This window comes from Empidonax traillii, unplaced genomic scaffold (genome assembly GCF_003031625.1).
Source record: "Empidonax traillii isolate 1590-97213 ecotype Southwest subspecies unplaced genomic scaffold, ASM303162v1 scaffold998:size213616, whole genome shotgun sequence".
Classification (NCBI taxonomy): domain Eukaryota; kingdom Metazoa; phylum Chordata; class Aves; order Passeriformes; family Tyrannidae; genus Empidonax; species Empidonax traillii.
In genome coordinates, this window is record NW_020956191.1 from 112,967 (window position 1) to 119,166 (window position 6,200).

Consider the following 6,200-nt stretch of genomic DNA (forward strand, 5'->3'; position numbering starts at 1 on the left):
GCAAACTGTAGAACATTAAGGTAGAATAAGGTACTCGGCAAAGTTTAAAACAACATCCAGGCAAAGTAGGGGCACTATTCAAACTTTAACTTATGCAGACACAACAAGGCACTTCCTGAGGCATTGACTGGAATTTTTGGTCTGGGAATATTTTGGGAAGAAGTTATGAGAGGAAAGAAAGACAGAAATATAAAGGAAAAGGAGAGAGAAATGTATATATTTACCCCCTTGGGATCCAGAGTGGGCTCAGGTGCTTTTAAAATCTGTTTTATCCACGAAGGTCGCCATTTTGGGCCGGACTGTTGGTCAGCTGCCGCCATTTTGGGGCAGCCCCTGCGTCATTTCCCGCCGTTTTGGGGCTCTCAGCAGCCTAGGGTTCAGTGCCCGCCATTTTGGGACAGGCTATCAGGTCAGTCCGCCATTTTGGGGCAGCCCCTGGGTCAGTGCCCGCCATTTTGGGGCAGCCCCTCAGTCAGTTTCCGCCATTTTGGGGCAGCCCCTCAGTCAGTTTCCGCCATTTTGGGGCCCTCAGCAGCCCATTTTGGGGCAGGTTGCACAGGAGGACTCTGCAGGAGCAGGGAGGTGTGTATAATACTTAGGAAAGAAAAGATCCACCTGAAAGTGGATATTAAAGTGGAATTTTCCAGAACTTGCCCAGTTGTCTAAATTATAACCCAGAACTCTCGAACCTTCATGCTGAGGTAAGGAGAGAACAGACTGGTTCCACAAGGCTTCAGTGCTGTCTGCTCTGGAGCTGCAAAAGCAGCACCGTGATTTATAGTCTTTCTTTGGAGATACTTTGGTGCATCCAAAATCAACTTCCTGCCTGAGTTGCACTAGACAAGTAGAGAAGTCGGTAGATACTCTGACACTTTGCAAAATGGAAATAACCTGTGTTTGTTCAGGTGGAAAAGGGATGGACTCGAAGGTGCAGCAGAAGGAGTAAAAGGCCATGGCGAGGCTGTCTCAGGTGGGAGGGAGCCAGAAGACGAGGCAAGAGGTGAGGAGTGACAGAAACACTTGGAGGGGGAAGTGCTGGCACATCCAGGCTGTTCTCTTCTGCGTGTCACCTGACTGTGAATGATGCACTAAAAATGGACGGGCTCTTACAGTCACGTGAGTAAATTAGTTTTAAATTGCGCCTTTTTTTTTTTTTTTTTCCTCACCAGGTAACACTCTTAAGTATTCAGAATGTAAGCATTTTTCTGATTGTCATGCAACTGTTTTCTGTACCAATTGTCTCTTAATTCAAGAGCAGTTTCCAAGCCGTTCCAAGCAATTTTCTAACCTCTGCTAGAACGTTTAGTAAATGTATTCTACAGCGGCACTTAGCTCAGCCAGACAAGTTATTTACATCCCCAGCTCCAAGGTTTTACCACTCTCCAGAAAGGACACAGCAAGTAAATCTTGTTGTGAGTATGCAAAACTATCCCAGCCAAGGTTTTGCCTCTTTGTCTGGCTGATGTGTCTCCAGTAACAATTATTTAAAGCACCAATACTTCAGTGTCAAAGGCTGTAATTCACAGGTCTTTGTAAACAAATGGGTATCTTGGGGAGAGAGCTGTGGCAGCTAATGGGGAAAGAGAAACTTGGAAAGGGCCTTTTAGTCGGTGTATTTATCTGATTTCAGTTCAGCAGGACATAGGATCTACCTGAGGATGAGATGTACAGACTGTAGGAGAAAAAATCTCTGGCCAGAGGAGGAAAAAAAAGAGGGGAGACAGATAAATTTGGAAGTGAATAACAGTTTGATATACATTAAAAGGGGAGTGGACAGACACAAGGTGTTCCATAGTTCTCTAGTATGGTATGAAGCTTAAACAATTGACCTGTCTCAAAATGGTTCAGAATAAAGTTCAAGATTTAAAATTATCACCACAAATTCTGAACCTATTCCAGACTTTTATTAAGCTTCGAATAGAAATAGTTTAGCCATTTTTGTCTGGTAGGCATAAGCCCGTTAGTCAAGTGAATATTTCAGAAAGAGATTTTCTTTATGTATTCTTTATATTTATATTCTATATATAAATATTCTTTTTTAATAGCAGTAATTTTCTATAGAAAATAATCCAATTCTTAAGGTCATAGGATAGTCTGGGTTGGAAGGGACCATAGGGATGATTTAGTACCTGTGGGTGACAAGTGAATGCCAGATGTCAGTGAAGAGTCAGGAATTTCCCCTTGCTGTGAAAGGAAAGTTATGATGTAGCAGAGAGAGAAGGTTTGGCTTCAAAACTGCATGTGTCATCAAGTGCAGTTTTATATTAGATCTGCCTGAACTCGGGATCTGGAATAACCTGGGAAGTGGATAAGAGACAGAATTCTTCTTTCCACCCTGGGGAGCTGGCTTGATTGCTGGAGCTCTCGCCAATGATAGCACATGATTTTTAATGGCCACACCTCTTTAGCATTTGTTATTTTTTTTTGTCTCATCCAATAAAGGGTAGAAGTGTTGTTCTGTTCCTGAAAAATACAATGTGCGTGGGAAACGCTTCCAAAACTAACAAGTCTTTAGAAAAATAACTGTGTTCTGGGGAATAGCAGGCTCAAGTTATTTATTAGTCTAATGTTAGCATAACAGGACCATTATTAATTTCAGTAGTATTTATTGTGCTGCCCCGATTATAAAACATATACCATCTTCTTATGGTTTTTAGCAAGTCCCAAGGAAATGTAAGCAGTAAATTTTATTATGGAATCGCAGAATGGTTTGGGTTGGAAGGGACCTTGAAGGTCATCTCATTCCTACCCTCTGCCAGGGGCAGGGACACCTTCCACTAGTCCAGGTTTCTCCAAGCCCTGTCCAGCCTGGCCTCGAGCACTTCCAGGGAAAGTGTTTCTGCAGTTTATAATATTGCATAACTGAAAGTTTGGATTTAGATGTATTGAATTCACAGGTTTACTGTATTAACTTGCACCATGGAGTTTTCTGGGGTAGCTTCCAGCCTTTGCCACAGGATTGTGCTGGCATTCCTAATCCTTGAGAGAGCTTGAATTCAGACTGGCACACAGGGTGTTAATGAAAACATTCTTGATTTTTAAGATTGTGTGTGTGTGTGTGAAAGGGTTTTTGTTTTAGAACGTGGTTAGAGGCTCCTTGGTGCCCTCACTAGAGCAGCCTCTTAACCAGCCCACTGGCTCATTTAGAGCCTCCAGAATTATTGCTGTCCCCAAAGTGCAGCCAGCATCAGGAAACCGCAAGAATCAGACAGACAATAGGGTTTGTTTGGTAAAAAAGATTTTTTTCCTAACCCTGCAAGATGTCATTTGTTGTACATCAGGGATTAATGGGGAGGGAGTAGAATTCCACTGCTTTGAGCCCAGTCCCGAGGGAATGTCCGAGCACGTCTTTGTTCCTGTGAAGAACTTGTGAACTGCTTTAGGGAAGGCACAAGCAGTTTAGGGACTGGTCAGGGCAGCTCCCCCAAGAGCTGAGGAAGTTGAGTGCAGCTCAAGTGTGACGTGACTTCCTCTCTTCAGCTTCTGACATGAATTTTGCTTGTCCTGTGCTCATCCAGCTAACGTGATCTCTTTCCCAGTACTGTATATATTTCACAGCCTGCTGTAGGCTGTGTAACCCACAACAGCTTGGAACTCTCCAAAACTTCCAGGATATGCTGGTGAAGTTTTTCATTACGTGACATGATTTGAATATTTCCCAAGCGTGTTTCTGAAAACATTTTGTTGAGTAAAATAGCACTGAGCAGATATTTCTTCTGTCCTAAGGAAAAGAAAATAATTTTCCTAGAAGCAAATGTAGCTTGGAAACTCTTGTCCCATTTTATACAGAATTAAAGAAAAACAGAGTTCTAATGAATATAGTTTTAGTACCATTCAAAACCCTAGAATACTAAAAAATAATGGTAAAACACTGAAAACATACCTTGCAGAGTTGTAGAGGAAAAGTAATTGGCAGGACGTTCTCTCTGCCTATAAAAACCTTGAAAATTTAAGGGGAACAATAAAATCTTTAGAAAATGAAAAGGAAAAAAGAAAAGGTTGGCCTAGGAGTCTGGTGTGGGACCAGCAGCTCTTGGCTGTGTACAAATTCGTTCAAAGAAACATTTGGAAAAGTCCTTTTCAGCATTTTTATTGTGTTTTTCTTCATCGGTTTCGTTGCCAAAATAATTTGATGTGGGCTGAATACTTGCTGTCTCTTTTCCTCTCTAAGTTCTTTGACGTGAGCATCTCATCTCCAAGAGTAGGCGACAGTTCTGTGTCAGACAGCTGCAGCCCTGGCTTCGGAGCAGAATGGCAGCAGCGTGCTCTTATCCAGCCGCAGCTCAGGAGGCCTCGGACCACGGCTCTGCATCCTGGGGCCTCCGGAATCTGGTTATGGCTTCGCCGTGGAAGTCAGAGGTGGCTGCTCCCTGATTTGCAGTGGTGATTAGTGAGGTTGGCAGGAGAGATCCTGACTTAGAGATGTCCCAGGAGCCACTGACTGTAGTAACACCGCTGCTATGTCAGTGGTTCAAGTGGTTGGTGAATCATATGGCACCACCAAACCCAGGAATAGTTGGGAATTTCTGTTGAGCAATGGTGTATTTTTTTTAAGAGTAGAAGAGTTGCATTAGTAGAACAGATAATTGACCATCTGGCCTAATATCCCACTTCTGGATGCTTTTAAGCAAGGTGTTAATCTGCCTTTCCTCAATATCCTGTTAATTATCCAAAACTATAGCCATGGTGGGCTTGGAGCAGAGGGGATTTCTTCCTGATCCCAGCTGGTGAGCAGCTTATCCCTTGATGATACGGATTGATAGCCCCAATAATTCTTATATAAGCCAGCAGCAGTTTGATATTTATTGCTTCTCATAATGGAAATTGCATTTATGTTTTACAGGCATCAACCAGACGAGGTGGAATCTTAAATATTCCAGCAGCTTTTGGAAATTTGCTGTCTAGTTTGTCTCGGTAGCTTCATTCACCCTCTTGTGAGTTTGGTTAAACCACAGCTGCACTGATCCTCTCATACAATGGTAAGAGCTGAATCTTTTCACCCATAATGAATGAAGTCCTATTATGTCTAATAAGATTGACCCCAATTCTCCCCCACACGACAGGCAACGTTCCATCTGTACAAATTTCAGTCACCAATATTCCTCCTCACTCCAAAAAGTCTCTAATTTTGTGGATAACACGAGCAGTCATCAGGAGCACGAGCACTCCTGTTATTTGCTGGCTCAGTTCAAGGACACACAGAACTTGTGGTGGGGCTTTGCTGCTCTGCAGAGACTCCAGGTGTTCTTCCACTGGTCTGGAAGAGTCATCGGTGGTTGGGATTAAATATTTTGGATTTCTAAGCTGAGATTTCTTTACAGAAGCCAGCTCTTGATCTCCCCTTCTAATTTCCTAATGCTCCCACTTCCTCCTGGTGTTTGGATTCCTTCCAGTCTAGTCCGAGCAGCAGCTGTGACCCAATGCGTATCTTCATTAAGCTCATTTTGTAAATCATTTGTGCTGTGTCCCTGCTTGAATGCTGAAATAATGCTCAGGTCACAGTTTTCTGTTCCAGGTTAATAGGCAGTGTGTCTGGATAGGGAGTTTTCCAGTGCAGGGGTGTGAATGGACAAACAGAACTCGGTTCTGTCTCGTTTGTGCTCTCTTGGCTGAAGCATCTGGGCAGTTCCATCTGTATATTCTCAGCCAAAGTCAATGCCTTCCTTATCTCCCAGGGAATGTAGGGTTGGACAAGGCCCCATGCCTTTGGAATCTAGCATTGCCCTGACTTTGTAAGAGAAAAACAGGATCAAAACGTTGTTTGTGGCATTGGCAGCACCCACTTCAGTCTTGCCTTAGGTCACCAAGATCAAAAGAGAGAACTGTCGGTGACAAGCGTATCTCACATGTCATTGCACTTCACAGGCAGGTTCCAGCTGTCTGAAGGAGATCAAAGATGGAAGAGAGAAGCCTGGCTGCCTCCAGCCTGGAAATTCAATGCAGTCGAGTCGATGTGGCTGTGGTGTCCGTGAGCCTTTGTGGTAAAGTATTCACCTTTTTTTAAAAACTGATGTAATGGAATGAGAATGTCCATATCAACAGTTATCATGTCTCACCTGCAGGCAAGAGCTTCTTGGGCTGTCCTCATAAAGGTCCTTGTCCCTACGCAGGAATCCCTTCAAACTTGTGTCCATGAAACTTAGATTTATAAATAGTCGCAAATGGCCCTAATTTCAGTTCCTGGCAATGTTGACAAACTC

The 6,200-nt window shown here is 43.3% G+C and overlaps 1 long non-coding RNA gene across 2 annotated transcripts; it reads left to right on the plus strand.

The window, feature by feature from the left end:
- The first annotated feature begins 585 nt into the window (after positions 1-585).
- LOC114068043 lies at positions 586-5,976 on the plus strand. 2 transcript variants are annotated; one of them, XR_003573508.1, is made up of 4 exons: positions 586-701; positions 906-1,116; positions 4,844-4,979; positions 5,866-5,976. It is a non-coding gene; the product is annotated as an uncharacterized LOC114068043 (long non-coding RNA). The 2 variants fall into 2 exon arrangements; XR_003573507.1 differs by lacking the exon at positions 586-701 and having other exon boundaries at positions 718-1,116.
- The last annotated feature ends 224 nt before the right edge of the window (positions 5,977-6,200 follow it).